The 22,415-nt window shown below is 37.8% G+C and overlaps 1 protein-coding gene and 1 non-coding gene across 2 annotated transcripts in view; both read right to left on the reverse strand.

Annotated features, from left to right (window-relative positions):
- Nucleotides 1-22,415, reverse strand: part of LHFPL6 (LHFPL tetraspan subfamily member 6) — a 257,485-nt gene that overhangs the window by 103,717 nt on the left and 131,353 nt on the right. The window lies entirely within an intron of this gene.
- LOC129012014 (small nucleolar RNA U13) lies at nucleotides 415-516 on the reverse strand. Its single transcript, XR_008493522.1, has one exon. It is a non-coding gene; the product is annotated as a small nucleolar RNA U13 (small nucleolar RNA).

Raw genomic sequence — 22,415 nt, forward strand, 5'->3', positions numbered from 1 at the left:
CTCTAGTTAAGTGGCAAAGCCGGTATTTCATTTAGGTCCCGTCCAATAGCAAACTTCACGATACTAAGTGGCATGCCATTTTGACCTGTCAACCATATGCAATAAATTTGCTACGGTAAAGGTTTTGCTTTAATTTGTCCATATCCAATCCCTCATAATCAATAATATAACTTTGTAAGTCACCTGAATATGGATAAGGAGTGTAATCAATGACCAAGAAACAGAAAAGATAAACTGGTCCACAGGGAGATTGAGCCCTTGACCTTAAGCTCTCTAGAGCTGAATTCTAACCAACTCAGTTAATTAGCCACAGACTATTAAATGAACAAATTAGAGCCCAAATCCTTTCTAACCACAAACCTAAGTTGGCCTTGTATAGGAAAACAGAGTTAAATATGCACTGATTTTTTTTCATATCAGATGGGTAATGTGCCAACATCCTAATAAGGCTGAAGAAGGCACATCTCACACATTACTGTGAAACCCAATCATCACGCTTATGAACCACAAAAGGATCAATATGCACTGAATTTGAGTGTGCCCATTTAGTACAGTGCAGACTCTCTTGAGTATCCCCAAATAGATGAAATTATAAGGGAAATTTTTATAATCTTTTTTTAAACTTTCTCTTGCTGTTCATAATGCCTATACTTCACGACCTTTTTTTTTAAATTGATATATCTAACTTAGGAATCAAGTCTTTAAGAGGATCCTGGTTGAACTGCCAATTTTTCATCAGATTCATTAAACTCCACCCCATAGGTAAGATCAGACCTGGAATTCTTGAGTTGGAGAGTACTCCATGAAAGATCCTGTGTGTCCTAAATAAAAAGCAGTAATACTACACATCTAACTGATAAGATCTGCAAGCCCAGAGAGCCTGAAAGAGGAATTCCCTTTTGTTGCTACTGGACTTAACGCCTCTTCAACAACACATGGAGTATATTCTGCACCCAGGGCTCAGCCTTACTCATCCACTTCTCAGTGGCACCAAGGTCACTCAAGGGTTGAGTTCTCACACAGCAAGAGAGGAAAAGGGAAGGATGCAAGAAGAGGGAGATCCATCCCCGACCTAGTATAGTATTTGGGCCATTGCTTTTCTCTACCCTTCATAAATTACTGATAATTTTGAAAAGTCTGGAAAGTGAGAAACAGGAAGGATAAGGAGAAACTATAAGGAAAAAGGAGGGAATTCATCTGGGGATGTTCTTCCATTCCTCTTTCCTCATCCAGACCCTTCACATAGTCCTCCCATCTTCATTCTAATTCCTTGACCCTGAATATTTGTGCTACCCTCTTCCCAAACTCCTAATCTCCTTCATTGTAGCCAGGCACCAGGCCAAATCAATCACACATTCAGAACTGTGGGAGTCTCCTCCCAGTTCTCAGGGGTGGTGGGAAGGCACAGATCTCAAAGCTACAGAGTTTCAGTGAGAGCAGATTTGTTGCTTGCATTTAAATTTTTGGAAGCCTCACTTTTCATGGAAATAATGTTCTTCAAGATGACTCAGTTTGATAGCACTGTTATTCAGGGTACATTTTGTGTTAAATATGCTCTTGTCTATTGGCCTCAGATCCTACATATCATAATACAATATTCTGAGGTCCAAACAAATACATTATGGAACACGACCTGCTTCTATGCAGGAGCTTTGTCTGTACTGCACATTTATTCATCAGGTAGGAAAGTGGGGAAGTTTGCAAAATAGAGAAGGATTCTTTAAAGAGGCAGGAATAAGGTTATCTAAAGAATCTAGCACATTGGCTAAATTATATAATTATGAAAAGAGCAGACATTAGGCACAAGAGAAATTCATCATTTCTGTATCTCTACTTTCATTTTCTGTAGACAATGTACAACTTAATGTACAAAATTGCTATGATCAGGTCTGGTGGTAGTTCTAGATTTAAATATGGAAAAGACTCATTAACAGAAATCACATGCCTATAATTCTTTTTAACAGAACTTTTGGTTATCCAAACCATCATTCATGAGAGAACTCTAAATTCAGACAGGTGAAATACACTTTTAATTTACTGATGTTAATCCAACAAGATCATTTGGAAATATTTAAAATGTCTATAACAGGAAGCATTTACTGGAAGACTATAATGAATTACTTAATGTGCTTATTTCAGGACAAAACTAAGAGTAATATTCTACTTTGTAAAGGGGATTAGATTTGCAATGAAAGGAACTTACTGGGGAACCTGGCCAATTGAAAGCTGGCAAAACAATGTGAGCAGATGCATTAGAAGTCATCTGATCTGGGGAGCTAATCCCAATGCTGTCAGACCTTTTAAAACTGCCTCAACCATGTCAATGCACAAATGGAAACTTATTGCTAGTCTGCAGCTTTAATAGGGCAAGGGAGGTGCTACTGGCCTCACAAGTTGGGGGAAGCTTTTCCACTCCATCTCCGCTGCATGGGCCTCCAGCACTCACAGATACAGATGTCCACATCAACTGTAAACTGACCCTCTGTTCTGAATGACCAGTGATATTCCTCACTACATTTCACGACAGTTACTTGGAATATGCACTAAACACATATGTGTAAAATGTGCTTAAATGGTAAACCAAAGAATTAACACCTAATTCTAAATCTGACAAATTAATAAAGTAATATTTACTTATACAGTTCTAAAAGGTTAGCGTTATAATAAAAAATGTCCTAATTTGTCCTGGTCAAGGGTGTGAATGGATATGAAATAAGAAAATATGAAAAAGTAGTATGTAGTATTGATAGGAAAAGTATTTTCCAACATTGCAATTGTTGTGATTTTCCCACAATATTATTTACAGAAGTAGATTTATAATTTTGCCATTTGAAAAATATTGTAACTGTGAAATAGTTAACATTCAGTTTAAAGTTTGGGATTTAAAATGAGCCTAAATTGACACAACAGACTGCCTTACCTTTAATTTATATGATGGAACTTGTTTTCAGGACAGAACATAAGAAAGATATACAGACTGAGCCAAATCATCTAAGCAGTTAAGATTTCATTATTGTGGATACCACTGGAGCCCACACTGGAAACTGAGTGCTATTAACCTGAAGATTTAAAGTCACAATATCTGTGACTCAGTTGCCAAGTCCATCCTAGGTCAATGGTTAAGAGTTCAATGATTCTGAAAGTAGCAAAAAAAAAAAGGGGGGGGAATTTCAAACTAAGATTGAATAGCTTGCTAATTTCCACAGCTCTGCATCAGACTTACCTTCCCTGGCTTCTTATAACATCTCCTTTATCCACAAATACTCATCTGACAATCTCATATATTTGGAACACAACTGAGAATCAATTAGCCAAGTCACAAAAGTCAAGCCATAAAACTCTTTGCTCTGTCTTGGAGGAGAAACTCATACACCATCAATTTTACAGATTATTTGCTTTTACGCTTTACCTAAAAATATTGCAAATTTGGCGACCTGTTTTCTAAATCTCTAAAGAGTCTAAATTTCTAAAGAATGTTAGAAGCCATAAATAAATTGGGTTAGTATTTGTTATAGGTTCTATGAGAGCAGAGATACAATAGTAGACAAAATAGAAAATCTGTCAAAACTGACAAAAGCTTAAAAAGCACAATAGTCTGGGGATACTGCAGTGAGAACTAATATAACTCAATAGGTCCTGCTGGCGTCATGGTACTGCATTCATAGTAGAAGAGTTGATGTTCATTCTGATGTCTGATTCATTCAGAAAGTTCCTATTTTATCTGGTTTAGTCAGTTTAATGAGTTATAAAAGTACTAATTCATTTTAGAAAGCTATCCATTTAAAAGGCTTAAAACAATATGTATAATGTATGTGTATGTGGGTGTGTGGGTGTGAGATATCTACCTAGATATGGCTATATAAAGAGATATCTGTGTCTATCTCTATCTATCCATGCTTAGATTCTAAGAACTTCAAGCTGATTTTGCCTACACTCAGTGGGTGCTGCTAGTACACCCAGGTGTACTAAGTGGGTGGCTTCTTGATTTGAACCATTAAATAGTGGGGTTTTGGTAGGTCTGAACTAAGTGAATACCGTTTCTGTAGGTCAAGAACAGTCAAATATCAGTCATTTCATATGGCTCCAGCTAATGTTATTATGGGCCATTTTGTGATATGTATAATTTTCCCATACAGTATTTTACTTAGCTGAATTATAAAATTAAATTAGACTATAAACATACAGTAACTGAGCAGTAGGGACCCTGAACTGGAAAGAAAAATGTGATTAATGTCACAATAGAAGTCAAAATAATAAAACAAAACTTGATATTTAAGAGGTCACATATTAGGACCCTCAATTACCACAAATTTACCACGAAGAGTTTTATTCTAACTCACAATAATACTAGGTAATATTTTATTTCTACTCTCTGGAAGATAGCTGGATTGTAAACACCAGTTGCTGGCTTATGATTGCCCAGGAAATGTGCACTGAAGCTAAAATGGAAACGTGTCAGGTTTTTCTCCCAGTCATGAGATCCATTTTGTTTGTTTATTTATTTAGAAAGGGGGAGATGTGTGATTAAAAATACTTTACAGAGTCAATGGAAGGTACTATTAAGTTTGTTCATATTTCTGGTAAAAACAAGAAAACCTGAACTTTTGTTTTATTCTGCAGCAACTAAGATACTGGGTGATTAACAATGGGTAAAGGAAAAACATCAATTGGCAGTATGATTTTATTATAAGTAAATTTATTTCCAAGCTGGGAATATGCTTTGTGATTTCAGAAGATCAGGTTTATAATCATTGTTAACCTTTTCTGAGAAACAATTGGCCTGTAGCCAACCTATTACACAACCTAGCCAAAGAAAGAAAACTGTTTCACAAAAAGCCACGAAATCAAACTCGCACTATTGTAGGCTATTAAATGAGCTTGTTTTGAACTCAAATGTATGTTATTCAGAAGATTAAAGTAGTATGTTTAGAAAGTACATAAAAGCTGTTTATAACAAAGCATGGTCTTATAATGATAGTTTAATTCCTTACATGTCCTATCAGCATATGTCTCTACTGTTAATATTTTCTTTTTAATAAGTCTCATAAAGTAGGTTGAGCCAAATAGATTCTCCTTTCCTGGTCTTTTTTAAAGCATTATTTAAAGTTACACCCTTTACTAATATTCCTAAAGATCTAAAGATTCAAGTATATATTCAAGTAATTCCTGTTAAATATTGTGAGAAAAATCCTAAGCATAGTAATAAAACTATAGAAAGCAGAAGTGTAGAACTACAGGAAATATGTGTGTGTGTGCGTGTGTGTGCGCATGCACGTGCATAAGATGAGCTTAAAAACTATTTTTGGACCAGGGCCATGAACTGAATGAATATGATCTTCATCAAGCCTCAAGAGGAACCCTACACTGTAAAGGAACAAAAACTTTCTATGGACAATTTGTTATGTACAGCTACATCAAGGTTAAAAAAAAAAAGAGTATATAACAGAGAGTTTAAATGAGGTCAACAGAATTACACCAGCTGGTCCCACTCCCCACTGGGCTGCGGAGGGAAGTGAAGCAATCCACAGGACACAGGTTTAATCCAGACAAGGCTTCACAGAAAAAGAAAATCAACACAGCACATTGCACTGAAAAACAATCTTCAGCCAGTCCAGATTATGGAGTACTAGGAGGACTCAATATTTGAAATGTTTGCCCTTCAAAGAGAAACTCTTACATACTAAGCCAGTTAGCCCAGGTTTTGATACAAATCACCAAATTCAGAAATACAGACTTCAACTTAAAGAAGAGAAAGGGAGGAGGGGGTCATACATTTTGGTGAATGCAAATGTAAAACCACAATTGCCTATGTTACGATAATGCCTTAAAAATGCAAAGTGGAGCAGTAGGGAGATGCTCCACCCTTTCCTCACAGATCCCAGTGCTGTCTCACATGGAGTGTGGGGTGACAGGAGGACTTTGTGCGGGGCTCTGCTAGGCTCATTATGATGATACCCAGACACTGGGCGTCTCACACACATTCCTCTTCTGCTGCCTCATTCAAACACCACAATGAAGATGCTGAAGACTGTAATTCAAGCTAAAGGAAGAGCTGCAAGAATAATGGCCAATGCATAAATTTAGATGTGTAAAACAGACATATCCATTGATAGTATTATTGGGACAGCCACTCCATTTAAAAATAGGGCATCCTAGTCCTTTTCCCTTTATAATGCTCTCCTCTTGCTTAGCTGGCTCTGTTCTCTATAGTTCTGTACCATCCTCTGGTTCTGTCCATCTGTCTCAGTTTCCTTCCCCTAGAGATAGTGATAGAGATTGCTACTTTTGCCAGAGGCAGCCTGGAATAAACTGAGATGCCAGGAACAAAGAGGCCTCCCTGGAATCCTGACCTTTCAAAAGCTTTTTATGAACACTTGGGATAGAGAGAAGCCTGCTGACTTCACTCACCTGCATATACCAGACAGAAGAACACAGAAGGCCATTCTTTTTTTGGCCTTACCCTGAGAGTTCAGGTCATTCTTCCACCTAATAGAATACATTTTCACTGGCTCTACTTGAAGAACTACATTTAAGTGATGGCATGGCAGTCACGGCCAAAAATAAGCCTAGTTTATTCAAATAAAATAAGCAACATTTAATTGAATTTACATTAGAGCAAAAAAATAAAATAAAATAAAAGGTAGCATCAGGCAAATTAAGAGGACAAATGAAGCTATATCAATTTTAGGCTTATGTAGTATTTCTATTGTGAGTAGCCTTGAAGTATATCATGATGGGCATTTAACTCATGCAGTACTTTTGCCTAAAAATAGAGAACACTTTATGTCAAAAAGCAAATAAAATACTTTGTGTTATGTTTTTATAATGTTGAGATTTTTAAAAACTTACATTGATTATCTCATTTAAATTTCATTAAAATATTCAACATTGGCAAGGCAAGTATTAGTACCCCAGCTAAGGAATCCAGACTGATAGAAGCAGCAGCTAAGTGAAAATCAGGCCACGCTATTGGTAAGGGAGTGTTTCTACTTCTAACTCATGAAACTACCTGATATGAAGTGGGTCCCTTGCCTTCCCTGAGCAGGTAGTCCATTCATTTGTTCTTTAACTCAACAGCATGGGTGTGAGTTGAACAAGACAGACAAATTACTGCAATGTGTATCATGACTGGAGAAAGAATTCAACAAGCAAGTCGTGTGTGATATGGTTAAGGAAAAGAAGAATCTAACTTTCTCTTCAATCCAGTTCTAGCCCATTGGCCACCTGAGAGCAATGGGATAAGGCCAAAGTCAAGGTCAGGCTCAGGGGTTTTGAGTGTATACATGGACTTCCTAAGATACACTTTGATTGAGTTCTTTTATTGCATCCCCTAGGCAAATGCAATTGATTTCAGAATTATTGATTGCTTTGGATGGTCCAACCCAGTTTCCCTTCATCCCTGGGGATAATCAAGAGCTGATTTCTGATTCTCAAGAAAAATGGAGAATTTAAGGAATATTAGATCTCAAACTACCAGTATAATCTTCTAATTTGTCTCATTATAAAGTATTCTATTTCTATAGGACAGGTTAATAATCCAGAAAAATGTAACCAAGATGATCAAAACCTGTAGTTAACACTTTAAAATACAATCCAACACCATTTAATCTTCTGAGTTGGTGACACTCCAATTTCTTCTCTCTAACATTTCCTTAAGAGTTGTAATAAAGGATGCCTGGGTAAGAGCTGGGTTCGGTTTTGGTACTTAGGTCTTTCGGTAATTCCATTTTAGCACCACTGAATTATCATTAGTGCTTTAAAGAGCTGCCTTTTGTGGATAGAATGAATTTATTATTACACATATTCATCGTTTTTGTCTTCCTACTGATACATTTAAGGAGTGGAGATACAATATTTTCATCCAGTAGGTCACAATGCATATAATTGCTGACATTTTAAACTCATCTGGAAAAATAAATGTTACCATATTATTGTAGATTGTAGAGTGTCCCTCACTTTTTTACTTTTATTATTTTCACTTTGGAGATTCTGTCACTAAAAGTCAAGTGCCCTTCCACCCTGTGAGGGTATAGGGAGAAGAAACTGTCTTTCAATCAGAAAATGGGTCCTCACCAGACACTAAATCTGTTTGTACATGGGTCATGGGCTTCCCAATCTCCAGAACTGTGAGAAATAAAGTTTTGTTGTTGAGAAGCCTCCAACTCCTTCGAAAAAAACCAAGTCAAGTGGTTTCAGCTGTTTCATGTTTAAATCATTTAACAAAATGTTCTGGGCACCCAGAGCACGCAGAACACTCCCTCTAAAGCAGCTACAGCCGGGCCAGCGGCAGCCCCTCACCCTGAGCTGCAAACTGGGTTAGTCATGGAAGAACACAGAGAGTGAAAAAGTTGAAATTTCACAGCATGCTCTGAAATAATGGAATATAAAGATACACACTGCTCCCATCAAAGGAGAAAAGGTGTGGCTTTATTTCCACATGCCATCAATATTTTTAGCATAAAAATACATAAATCATTTGAATACCAAATCCCATCTTCCATTTTGTCAAAAATAATGACCTTTATTCTAAACTGCCAAGAGTTTCATTAGTTCTAGAGAGAGTAGACATGCTTAGCACAGCACCAGTGACTCCTGCTCAGAAGCCTAAGGAGGAGAAATGCCTTATGAGGACAATAACCTGATTTTATTTCACTAGGGAACAAGGCTTTTGAGTCTCTTGTTGCTTCTCACAGTCAATGTAATGTATTTATCAAATGCTGCAAAGCGATTACTTCATCTGCTCCAGCCATCAGAGGCAAATAAGATTACCATGTGAGACAGCAGAGAAAGAGGAGTTGTTTTTTCTAACCACATTAAAGTCACACAGCCTATGTTGTTTAAATGAACAAAACACATAGGAAACAAATAAAAAAATCAGAAATTTGATTAAATTTCGGATGAACCATGTTACGAATATGGAAACACATACATTTACTTGAAATCCATATCATTGTCATCTAAACAGGACACGAATGTATTGACTCTTAGAGTTTTGACTGCCAGAGGCTGGAAGTGATAAGAGCTGGAATGTGTTGCTCAGAGTGGTTAACAAGGAAATAGAAACAATCTAGTAGCAAGCAAGAGAAGGAGACAATCTTCCTGAGGGCAAAAGCCATTGCTAACTTATTTGGACTCACATCTAGACAAGTGTCAGTTTCTTAAAAGTGCCTATTAACCAATCTGGGCCACGTCTTCCTGGGGATAATCTGCAGACTGGCAGAAAATGGACTCTTTTGGAGATAAATGTATATGCTCTTCCAAATTTCAGAGGATTGTTTAGAAAATAACTATTCAAAGATTTGACTTTACTCCCAAATCTGTAAAAGGCTAATATTAGATAGCAGAAATACAGATTTTCACTTTTGATAAATTGGGAAAAGTCAAGAGACCAATGTATTTCCTGGCTTGAAGGAAATTAAACAAAAAAAACTTCTTTACAAAATATTAATATATTGAATGCAACAATATAAAATTAGGACAATATATTATGACAAAGTGGGGTTTATCCCAGTAATGCAAGGCAATTAATGTAATCCACCATACTAATAGATTTTTGACAAAGATGCCAAGGAAATTGAATGAGAGAAGAGATAGACTTTTCCACAAATGGTGATGGATCAGCTAGATATCTGTATAGAAAAATACAGAAGAACCTCAGACTGCATTCAAAAATTAAGTTTAAATGAATTATGAATCTCAATATAAGAGCTAAAATGTTAGAAGAAAACACAGGAAAAATGTTTGTGATATTGAATTAGACAAAGATTTCTTTTTTTTTTTTTTTTTTTTTTGAGACAGAGTTTTGCTCTCTAGCCCAGGCTGGAGTGCAATGGCGCGATCTCAGCTCACTGCAACCTCCACCTCCCGGGTTCAAGCCCTTCTCCTGCCTCAGCCTCCCAGGTAGCTGGGACTACAGGCATGAGCCACCACGCCCGGCTAATTTTTTTTGTATTTTTAGTAGAGGTGGGGTTTCACCATGCTGGCCAGGCTGGTCTCGAACTCTTGACCTCAAGTGATCCACCAGTCTCGGTCTCCAAAAGTGCTGGGATTACAGACATGGGCCACAGTGCTCGGCCAAATTAGACAAAGATTTCTTAAGCACAAATTATAAAAGAATGATAAAATGGATTTATCAAAATGAAAAATCTTATATTTGAAAAAACACAGTTAAGTAAACAAAAATACAAGCAACATACTAGGAGAAAATCTTTGCAATACATATGTCCAACAAATAGCTTGTATCTGCAATATACAAAGAACTCTTACAATTTAAGAAGACAATCTAAAAATGAGAAAAAGATTTGAACAGACACTGCAAAAAAGAAGGTATACAAATAGGCAATAAGTACATGAAGAGAAGTTCAGCATCACTAGTTATTAGGGAAATGTGAATTGAAATCACAATGAGATATCACTACACACCTAATAGATTGGCTACAGTCAGAAAGGCTCACAATATTAAGTGCTGGAAAGGATGTGGAGCAAGTAGATCTCTCATACATTGCTAGTAAAAATGCAAAATCGTACAGGTACTTGGGAAAGCAGTATGGCAATTTCTTATAATATTAAAGGTACATTTACCATAAGACTCTGCAATCTATTCCTGTTTGCACAAAGGCAAAACCACAATGACAAAAATCAGGTATGTGGTAAAAGGAGAAGGTGACTTGGTGACTTTTCAAGATGAGGAAACTGTTGTATGTCTTGATAGTGGTAGTGGCTAAACAACTGAATAGCCAAAATTCCTCAGGCCACACCCTTAAAATAGGTGAATTGTATTGTATAAAATAATACCTTAATAATAAATAAAAGTAAAAATTACATAAATGTTCCTATTTATCCACTGTTATGTTCATATAGAAAAGAACATAGAAAATGGCCACAGAGTAACACAGTGAAATTAAGATTTTGAGAAAAGAGAGATCAGAAATCCGGATCCTAAAATGTCAAGTCCAGCCCAAAGAAACTACCTTTCACCACTATGAATATCATCCAGGAGCTTTTATTATATTTTTGGGAAAAGTGTTATTACCTGTAAGACAGTAATAACAGCTGATTCTGGGTACATTCAATTACATAATGGAGAAATAGCTTCATCCTGTAACAGATTTCCATGACAGTTTGCCATTAGTAAACCTTGAAGAAGGGGAGAGAAAAGGATGGAAGGGGTAAAGAATGGAAGAAAGAGAGCTAAAGAGGAAAATGAGAGAGGAATGCCAACCAGGAGAAAGAATAGCTGACCAAAAAAACAAAACAAAACAAAGCAAAATAGTAGAAAAGTACAGGCTAAGAAAAGAGGTTACGGGAAAAACAGAGGAAGAAGTGAGCAATACAAATGCATACACACCTAGGAAAACAAGAGATGTGAGAAAGAATGTTGAGGTCAATGAAAGCAAGCAAGCCGGGCACAGTGGCTCATGCCTGTAATCCCAGCACTTTGGGAGGCTGAGGTGGGTGGATCACTTGAGGTCAGAAGTTCGAGACCAGCCTGGGCTACATGGCAAAACTCCTTCTCTACAAAAAATACAAAAAAATGAGCCAGGCATGGTGGCCTGCATGCGTAGTTGCAGCTACTCAGGAGGCTGAGATGGGAGGATCACCTGAGGCCGTGAGAGGCTGCAGTGAGCCGTGATTGTGCCACTGCACTCCAGCCTGGGCAATACAGCAATACCCTGCCTAAAAAAAAAAAAAAAAAAAAAAAAGGCAAGCAGAGTCAGAGTCAGACACCAGGTACAATGGGTGGACAGAGAAAAAGTAACTACAAATGAGGAAAGAAAAAAAAAAAAGAGGCTTAGGAAGTCCACATTTGGATGGGAACATGAGACATGAGACTGCCAATGTATTATTTTGTTGTAAAATTAAAATATTGTAAGGAAATACCAAAGAAATAACTTGAAGAATTACTTTCTAGATGTTTTCAACACACTTTTTTTCCTTCTATGAACTGTATCCTTCCTGGAGCCTTTTAAAATCTTACTTGGCTCTCTTAAATGTAAATACCTCAATTTAAGGCATGGTTTCCCTTCCAAGGACTTTTAATCTATACATTTTAATAATTCTCTTCAAGGCTTTCAAAATGCCCATGAAATGACTTCCCACTATGAAGCACAGGGACAAGAGGGAGATAGATTATAAAGACCTGCCTGTGTTCTGGTTCCAGGTCTGTCAGTAACAGCCGGGCAAGTTCCTTAATATGTGTGTGTGTCTGTGTGTTAACAAACCAGTTTTCCAGTTCCATTTATTTCACTCCCTTTTCTTTCTCCCTTACTCTTTCCTGTTTTCCTTCCTTTCCTTAATTCTGTTTCGTGGTTTTTCCTTTCTCCCTCCTTCCCTTCTTTTTCTCCCTTCCAACAACCCTGAGAACATGCTGAAGGCTGATCACTGTGCCAGCTGCCAGGGACACAAAGCCACAAGCGGTTCCACCCTGCTCAGGATCCGGGCTGGCTGGAAGGTAGCTCACTCTTCAGTAATTTTCAATACTTTAACATTAAGGAGAAACAACTATTGACCGTTCTATCCTCCAATATTAGTTCTTGAAAGCAAGACTTTCTTTCCCATGGGAATTTAAACCTTTGGGATACAACATTTTTCTTGGTTATACACTCTTATTTATCTCCCCGTTCCCTAATGTCATGTCTTTGCAATTCAGTTTGGAATTTTAAAATTCAGCCTGACAAGACAGCCGGAGGGTCCCGCAAAGTTGAAGCTATAAACATGATCATGTGGACTTAGGGATAATAATTTGTGGCAACAACAAAAACTCCAGCAACCTAAAACATAAACATCTTCAGAAAAATGTGCCTCATTTTAGCAGGGATTTTGATGTGTAAGAAATCACTAAAAATAGGTTTGAAAATATCCTAACTGGTGTTGACATATCAGCATACCTTACAACTCTTCTAGATTTCCACAATTATTACAAAAAATGTGGAATAAGAGGATCTTTTCTTAAAAAAAAAAAGATATGTCTTTGTATCTTAATCCCTCCCCTTCTTAACTTACTTTACAAAATTTAATTAATGCCTCGAATATCTATAGAAATTTCTCTTCTCATGCTATGACTAATTGATCTCTACAAATTAGCAAGTGTTTCAACCAAAAAGCTCACACCATAGGATGCTTAGGAGTTTACTTGATACAACCCATAAAACATGACAGGCTCAAGAAAGAGCAAAGCTCACATCCACCTTAATACAAGTTAAGGTTCAAGAATACAATGGTTTATTACCTAAAGTAAGATAATTAAAAGAGCTCTGATCAAATTACTCAATAAGAACTCCAATCATTTCCTTAGTCTCAAGAGGCAACACAACAAGAACCAAGGTGGAAATGGTTAATTATGGTGGCACTATTAAAGGTGCTTTTGACACAACCTGAGCATTGGTCTAAGCTTATAAGAGAACAGAAAACAACCCAAACAAGCAGCTGGCCCAGGATTCACAGCATCCCCTTCTTAGCAATTCTGAATTATGATTTCTTCAAGAGAAATAGTGGGTTCTTTCAAGTTACTTGGTACAGAACCCAGAACATGTGTGCATACTTAATAAACAGTATTTGATGGCAAAACAAACGCAAACAGTGTTGGCTATTTTGAGAGTCATGCTCCTTAATGACTTGAACTCCTAACAGATGCTCTATGTAGGAGTTAACTAGCTCCCTTGAAGCAGACATTTCATTTGCTCTTTGAAAATACTAATAGGGAGAAAAGACTTGCTCTGTGTTTCTGCCAGTGCTTTAAAACAAGACGTCCTTTCATCTGTGCGTGTTTTTTTCTTTTTTTCCTTTCCAACTTTTATTTTAGGTTCAGGGGGTGCATGTGCAGGTTTGTTACATGGGTAAATTACGTGTCATGGGAGTTTGGTATACAGATTATTTTGTGACCCAGGTGATAAGAATAATACCTGATAGGTAGTTTTTCAATCCTCACCCTCCTACTACCCTCCACCCTCAAGTAGGCCTAAGTGTCTATTGTTCCCCTCTCTGTGTCCATGTTTACTCAATGTTTAGCTCTCACTTAGAGGGGAGAACATGCAGTATTTGGTTTTTCTGTTCTTGCATTAATTCACTTAGGATGATGGCCTCCAGGTCCATCCATGTTGCTACAAAGAACATGATCTTGTCATTTTTATGGCTGCATAGGAGTCCGTGGTGTATATGTACCACATTTTCTTTATCTAGGGTACCACTGATGGGCATTTAGGTTGATTCCATGTCTTTGCTAGTGTGAATAGTACTGTGATGAACACACGTGTGCATGTGTCTTTTTAGTAGAATGATTTATATTCCTTTGGGTATATACGCAGTAATGGGATTGCTGGGTCAAATGGTAATTCTGTTTCAAGTTCTTTGAGAAATCTCCAAACTGCTTTCCACAGTGGCTGAACTAATTTCCATTCCCACCGGCAGTGTATAAGCACTATCTGTATAATGTTTAGCACTACATTCACAAGGGCAGGTAGGGGAGGAATCTAGTTCCATAGTCCACAGACAAACTGGAGAACTTTAACATCATCACAAATCATCACCCCTTAAGCAAGTTTCTCCTGACAGCTGAGACATTATCAAAGATGATTTATATTCAGAGATGCTAAGGCTAGTCTATGCCCAAAAGGAAAAAAAACATGACCTTTAACTAGTTATACCTGGGGAAGGGAACCAAAAAGGGTGAAGGTGAAGGGACAGCTGGGAAAGTCAAAATAAAAATCTACCCAGAAACCTGCTGCTGAAGTATTTGCATTAAACAGTCTCAGCCCAGCATACATTGGTACATCCCACTGGAATTTCTTCTTCTCTAAATATGAGCCTACTTCAGGCATTTGCCATGTCATCAACTATCACTATTTTTTTTAATTCCTGAATTCTTTAGGGTTAGAAATCTCTCACAACAAAGACAGAACAGTAGACTAGGATTCACTTTTTAAAAATTGCCCTGTGGCTGAGTCTGTCATCTGGGAATGTTTCAAAGTCAGCTCTCATCTTGGGGCAGTGCTTAGCAGAGGTGGGGCTCACTATACTGGGTCTCCTGCCTCCAACAGGTTCCAGTCTCCTCTCACTGAACTACAAATTCTCTAACTCTTTATGGACACAGCAGACACTTGGCAACTAATTCCCTTTCTCTTATTAGGTCTGTCTTCAGAAAGGCTGGGGATGACACTGCTAACACCACCCTTAGAAGAAGAAGAGGCAGCTCAACCCTCAGAAACACTCCCCACTAAGGATTTATTTATCAAAATGTCACCACGATAATTGTTACAGCCACGCCTTGCTCCTTCAAAACCATGCTGCCTTGATAGACTACAGTTAGTTAAAATTCCTTTGCTTTGGTTGCCTTTTAAAAAAAAATGTGTGTGTTACTGTATCTCACACACCACAGCTTTTGGAAACGTTAGCAAACTGCAAATAATCTCTCACTCACATAATTGTCAAGATGTTTAAAGTCATTTCCTTCTACAAATATGTCCAAACTCTGTTATCCTATCCCTATAAAGTTATATATCATTCAAGGGCTTTTAAGGAAAGTACACAAACCTGTATTAAGCAACAAATAAATGCCACAGACCAGGCTACGTGCTATTCATTACCCTCTCACTCTGTGAAGTGGGCAGTGGACATTCCTGTCTCTGTTTTACAGATAAGAAAACAAAGCCAGGCAAGTCCATAGCAGTAGATGGCAGAGGCAAGAATCAAATTCAAGTCTGCGTGATTCCAAGTTCCAGTGATGTCCTTTCCTATATTATTGTGACTCTCAAAAAGCCTCAGGAATTTAAGTTTTGTGGGAACAAGGTGAAAATTGCCCCTGAGAAGCTTGGATTCATTCTTCAGTATGGGGTTGGGGGTGCTAGCATGGTTAACTTCAAGGAAAAGGCTTAGTCAAACCAGGCTGTAATCATACAAACTCATGCTCTCCAGTTCTCCAATGAGGGTGCCATCAACATGTTCATGAAAGAAAAGTAGCTCCCAAGAAAAACCAGCATCCTGAGGGAACCACATGGCTGTAGTCTTCCTGTACCTCACCCATAAGGTGATCTCTGGCAGAGACAGGAAATGGGCTTCATCGCTATTGCCAGCCCAGATTGAAAGACGGTTGGAAAGATTCTGGGCCATGGCAACAGTACAGAATCAACTAGCAAATGCTCATGGCCCTCCCTTCATTTACATGTTTGGTATGAGTCTGGTCAAATTATTTCAACGCTGTATGACTCAATTTCCCCTAGCATCAACCCTACAACTTCTCCCCAATCATGAAACCATTTTGTTCATTGTTAATTTATACACTGTGAAAACTGAGGTGGAGAAAGGTACAGCCAAAATCTATAGTAAATCTTATTGTGTTTATTCTACTAGTTTTTATATAATTATTAAAAACTGATCAGTGGTAGTCTTAGAAGAATAATATTGATTATAAAACTATTCAGCATAACAAAAGAATATCCAATATAAAATAATCTATTCAAACTTTCCTATTAACGCATATCTTGCATACAAAGATTTATTTGAGGTAGGGGTGAAGGTCATAGTACCTTAATCTCCAGGTAGGTGCCTCCGACAGTCCATGAGTCCCACTGTAGGTGTAGAGGCTCTACAGTTGGATGAGAAAAGTCTGAATATTTCAGCCACAGACTTTCAATTAGGCAAGTTAGGAGAGAAAAGGGCAGGGAGGTATGAAACCTCATAGTTTTCATTCTTTATAGTGGGGAATTCTCTTGCAGTAATTGATTTACTGAGGATTATGTTGCAGCACACTCATGCTATAATTGGTTGCACGCAAGTTAACAAGCCCTGATTTGTAGACTGCAAATATGACACACCGCAGACAGTCTGCTATTCCTGCCCACCTCACTATAGGTTTCTAGATATGCAAATTGAGCAAACCTAATATACTGATGCTGATTAGAAATGAAGGCCCTTATTATACAGAGGTAGCCCTTGTGTTGCTGTTGACAAGGCTATGCCAGAATTGAAATTTGGAGCCATAACTCATACATTCTACATAAGTAAAATACGCAAGGCACAGAGGGTACTGTAAACTAAGGAGGTACTCAAAAATGTGAGTTTTCAAGTAGGTCTGTGACTTACATTTCTTTTTCATAAGCTCAGCAATTAAACAGTCCATGAATTAGGACTCAAAAGAGTGATGCATTAAAAAAGTCTTCAGTACAGCATAGAAACTCCATGAGGATGGGTGGATTATATAATACTAGAAGTGATATTTGGGGGCCAATTAAATCTTTCCAATGATAATTTTGATACAAATCAATAAATTGATGAGCTGATGGAAATAGATCCTATATAAAACAGCAAAGGATAATCATTTCACATTTGACCTAGACCAACAAAGTGAAAACAGCTAAACAGAGAAAGAAATCAAATGAAACTGAAGATAAATCCATAAAATGAATAGTTACTAAAGACAATTAAGATGGAATTTGGAATGAACCACAGTAGTTAACTCTCTATGAGAGAACACATGTAAAAAACATATTTAATACCAGTCCACTACAAAAAATATAGAGAAGCTCAAATCCACAGTTCTTTTATTCTATTCCATGAAGTCTATTAACTAACAGTGTAGCTAAATATACTTTTATTTTTATAAGATTTGAAAAACTCAATGTAGATAAATTTAACTATTGGGGGAAAAAGCACAGTCTTTTTTTTTTTTTTTTGTCTGACCTAATGTCTTGACTTGCATTTTGAATATTTGGTTACTACAGAAATAAAGTATATGACCTATTCCAGAGAACTGGGAATTGTGTACTTGTTTCACTTCTTAATCAATAACATACAACGGGGGAAAGCATGGCCTTAACTGTTATTCAAGTTAATTATACTGCAATGAAATCTCAGACTCACATACTGAAGGAGTCCTTCAGATAATTCAGTGTATATTATGTCTGGGAATACTGTCTTCTAATAGGGGCACTTATTAGCCAAAGAAGAACAAAGAGCCAGTAATCTTCAGGGATGGCAGCTGTCAAACAGCATAAATCAGAGACCACAATTGATTAACTAACTTGAGCAGTAAAAACAGACTTAGTTGCTATGGCAATAAAGAAAAAATTGAAGACTTGATCACCTGAGAGATTCTTTATTCTCATGGGATTTCAGAGAAATCAGAAACCACAAAGAGAAAATGCCCACCAGCTTATCGATTGTAGCCTTAAAATAATAATATTCTGTAATCACTTTTCTTTTGAAGTGTTAAAATGGCTTTACCAATACTAATTTCTAGAGTGACTGAGACTGCTAGTGGTATGCCAACCTATCATTAACAAGACATTCAGCAAGGTGACTCCTGGACAGAATAGGAGTTAGAGCTAAAAAATTCTAGGCTCTTGCCTGTCTCTGTGACCTCCAAATAACTCATTCCCCGAATTTAGGAACTACTTTTCCAATATATTCAGACATTTCAAATTACGACTATTCAGTTAACGCAATTTTAGGTTTAAAAATCAGACTCCCACCATCTTCAGATCATATCCCACCAAACTGCCACCCGCAGTGCCGGGCACCCGATTCCAAGGGGAAGCATTCAGAGTTGGGCATGTTATGTAACTAGGGCTGCTTGTCTGGAAAAGGCAAACTGGAAAATGACTTAATCATCTTGTCTGAAAATATTTGAAATGTTCATCTGCAGGAAAAAGAAGTCTCAAGTCCATCCCACATGGTTTACAGGGGTAGAATTTCAGGGTGGCCTCGCAGAACAGAGGTAGCACGTTATAAGGATCCTGGCTTTGAATTAACATGAAGAAAAAGAAAGGAGGCAGCTGCATGGTGAGAGAGAGTTCCTTTCACCACAAAAGAGTCTAGCAGCAGCTAGCAATGATCTAGCAAGGTGTATGTCTGGAAGATTTCCTTGCACCACTCAGAAGACCGAACTAGAGAGGATGGGTGGCGGCTTCCTCCACCATACTGTGACTGGGATCCTAAGTGTGGCACTACTGGGTAGAATGTTCATGGTCTTCCCTGGAGCCCTGCGCTCTTGGAAAATCACTCCCTTCTTGAATGCCAGCCTTTGGAGTACAGTGGGCTCCCCTTCATGGGAGAACAGCCACTTCGGTCTATTCTTCAGCTATCTTTCACTAGAAGAAGAGATTTGGAGACATGATTTAGTAAATCTTAAAAACGTTCAGCCTAAATGTTTGGATCTGAGTTTGTTTGTTTGATTGATTTTTCTAAGGTTCTCTCAATATTGCCACATAATTCTAGATACTCCCAGGTAGAGAAAAATGGAACACTAAGGCACAATGAGCCAAGAGGGGAAGAGGAATATCTCCCAATTTAGATTCACCTCCACTTGACATCAGCATGAATTCAAGTTGAAAAATATTGATTATGCCCTGGGCAATGCAAAGACTGCTGCATGTTGCGAGAAAATCAGGGATGAATATGTCTCTGTATTGAAACTTTGTCATGTTGTATAGAAGATTTGAAGCACCTTAAGAGTATGGCTACTACACAGGTCTTGACTTTACAAAGGTCACAGAGTACAAAGATCCAATTAGTAGTTTGGGGCCCTGGCTTTAGAATCAGATGGCCAGGTCTGAACTATTAATCAGCCAATGACAAATTATGTGACTCTAGGTAATTTGAAATATCTTCTCACTTTATAGCATTTACAAAAGAAATTAAAGCCCTTGCTCTTCATTCTCATCCCCATATACAACAAGGAATAAATGAGGATATATTAATATAGAAGACTTTGCACTTCATCGGCAAACACTTTTCTAACCAGATTTCCTAAGCATTTACCATAAAATGACACTGCAGAATAAATTACATTTGTTTTTCTGATGTGGGTTTTTCTAAGTAACTTCAGGTAAGTATATGTCAAATATATAAGAGCTAAACATAGAAATTCTACACCATCATTATGCATCTATTTGCTTTGTTCTATAAAGCCTTACATTATTTTGTATAAATTGATCTTTGTTACTTAGTGACAAAGTGATAAAACACATGGGTGTGCCACGCAAACAGAAAAACAGACAAGTTCTGATAAAATTAGACAAGAAGCTACAGCAAATATGATTCCAATTCACAGAGAGAACCTGAGTTTATTCTTTTCCATCTCCTTTGTGTCTCCATCTTACTGTTCCCCTTAACTGCCCTTATTCATCTGCTCCCCTTAACTGCCTTTGTTCACCTATGATTCCCATCTTTCTTCTAAATCCTAAGTCTCCTGAGTTTGGGTGCCACGTCTTATTTGTGTTTCTAGTACCATGCCTGACATATGGAAAGTATTTCATACACATTTGCTGAATGAGTGAATGAATGAATGAATTTCCTCCCAACTATTTTCAACATTCATCTTTCATAATTTTTGAAAGGTGTCTACAAGTCCACAGGGTTAAGGAATCCTCTTGCCTGTGTTGGGGCTCAGCAAACAATATCCTGAAATATGGCACTCTGACATGCTGAATTAAAGAAGCAGCCTCAAGGTCTCTCTAAACAACCCTGCTCCTGTCTCTGATTCTTTCTCTCCAAAAGCACTGGATGAAGCTGTTCTCTGAAGTTCCCTTATCTACCTGGAGACTAGATCCACCAATGAGAAATGCAATTAGCTTTGATCCTCTCCCTAAAATTTCATTAATCAGAGAAGATTAAATTCGTATTATAGAGGAAGAGACTAAAAATTAAACACCACACCTAGGGCCCAGGTGAACTTTGTCCCAAAGTATTGTCTGTTTAATGCACAAAAAGAATTATTTACTAACCATTGTCTGGACATTTGGCTCATTCACTCCCCCTAAAAATTATTTACTACTTTTGAAATTGCCATATTCTCCCCATCTCACCTTTCCCTATGAAGAAGGGTAAATAAGCATCTGGACCCCATTGGGTTATTGAGTGATCACTTTCCTGTGATTTTTCCCCTGTGCACATTGAATAAGTTTGTATGCCTTTTCTATTAATCTGCCCATTGTAAGATCATTTTCAGGGAAGCTTCAAAAAACAGAGGGGAAGCCTTCCTCCTTTGCCCCTATGCCTATCAAATTAAGATGATAACTATAATAATAATAATAATGATAAAAAAAAGAAAAAAAAACCTGTATCAGGTTTGAATTGCAACACTGTATCAAGTAAACTCCAAAGCATTGTTTCTAATGCTAGAAATATTTTAACTAAATTAGCATGCCTCAGGCTAGCCTAACTGTATAAGGCCTAGGATAGCAGTAACTGTTTTAGGAGAAAAAATAATCCTATTCACAAGGATTTTAACTATAAGACACCAGTTACCAAAGCAAGACACTTCTTAACTCTCTTGCCAGTAGAGCTGCCCTGAAAGTACTTCAAGTCACTCTACTTTTGCCTCCTGGCCTCCTAGTAGGTTATTTTCCTTTCCTCCCCACCCCCTCTCACACATGGGTAACCCTGCAACACAGGCACTGTGTGCTGCCAGCAACTTCGTGTTCAAAATGCTTCTGAGATTGAGATTCTTGTGGCCATTCAGTTCATAGCTCTATCTCCGCCCTCTCCTCTGCCATCTGCAAACCGCCCACCACCACGCACTTTCCCTCTTTACCAGTGTAGTTCAAATAGCCCTGGTTCCTTTCCTCCTTCAAGGCAGCTGATACCTTTCTTCATGGCATTACACTCACATCCACTGTGGAATACAGGCAGCTCCCAGGATGCTTTACATCAGGCTGCCCACACCTGGGCACGACCCCCAAATCCTCCCTACGACAGCCCTGTTTCCTTGCTCACCTTGAGGGAAAGCAAATGGGTTAGTGCTCAGGACTGAAAATAAATCAGAAAAAAAGGTCATCAAGAGCATATAGTAAGCTCTGTCTTTAGAAGGCCAGACAGGCTCATGGAATAAACTTGTAGTAGATGTTTGTGGGTTTTGATTGACCAAGTAAGCTACATAGAGCTTCTCAACAATGTGAAACATAAAATCAAAGGATAATTAGAGTAATTTCCCAAAGCATTTGCTGAACATCTGCTGGGTACAAGGCACTGGGGAAACAAAAAATGAAAATGCAACATGTTGTCTCTTTCTACAAGGTTATTACAACCAGTTGTAGTCCCAGAGGCAGACAGGTACAATCACACTCAGATGGCATCTCTACTACACTAGAGACACAGACAAAGCACAAGAGGGCTCAAATTACCAGCAATTACTTACGTCTCGGAAAAGACGAAGATGTGAAGGAACATCAGGAAAGTACTGCAAGAAGCAACATGTATCTGCAGAACTTAGAGTGAAATAGCATTTGAGGCTTGAATAATCCAGCTAACCATTTCATTTCTCCACTCACTTAATATGTATATATATAAGCCACAGAAAGTCAAAACAGTCTAGCTAAAATGGAAAATTCTTTTGGTAAAACCTTTGCTAAACTAAATGGTCAAGAGGAACTCTTCTTCAATATTTCAATATTTCTCCTCTATCAAAATATTTCTCCTCTATC

The sequence above is a fragment of the Pongo pygmaeus genome, chromosome 14 (genome assembly GCF_028885625.2).
Source record: "Pongo pygmaeus isolate AG05252 chromosome 14, NHGRI_mPonPyg2-v2.0_pri, whole genome shotgun sequence".
In the NCBI taxonomy this organism is placed as follows: domain Eukaryota; kingdom Metazoa; phylum Chordata; class Mammalia; order Primates; family Hominidae; genus Pongo; species Pongo pygmaeus.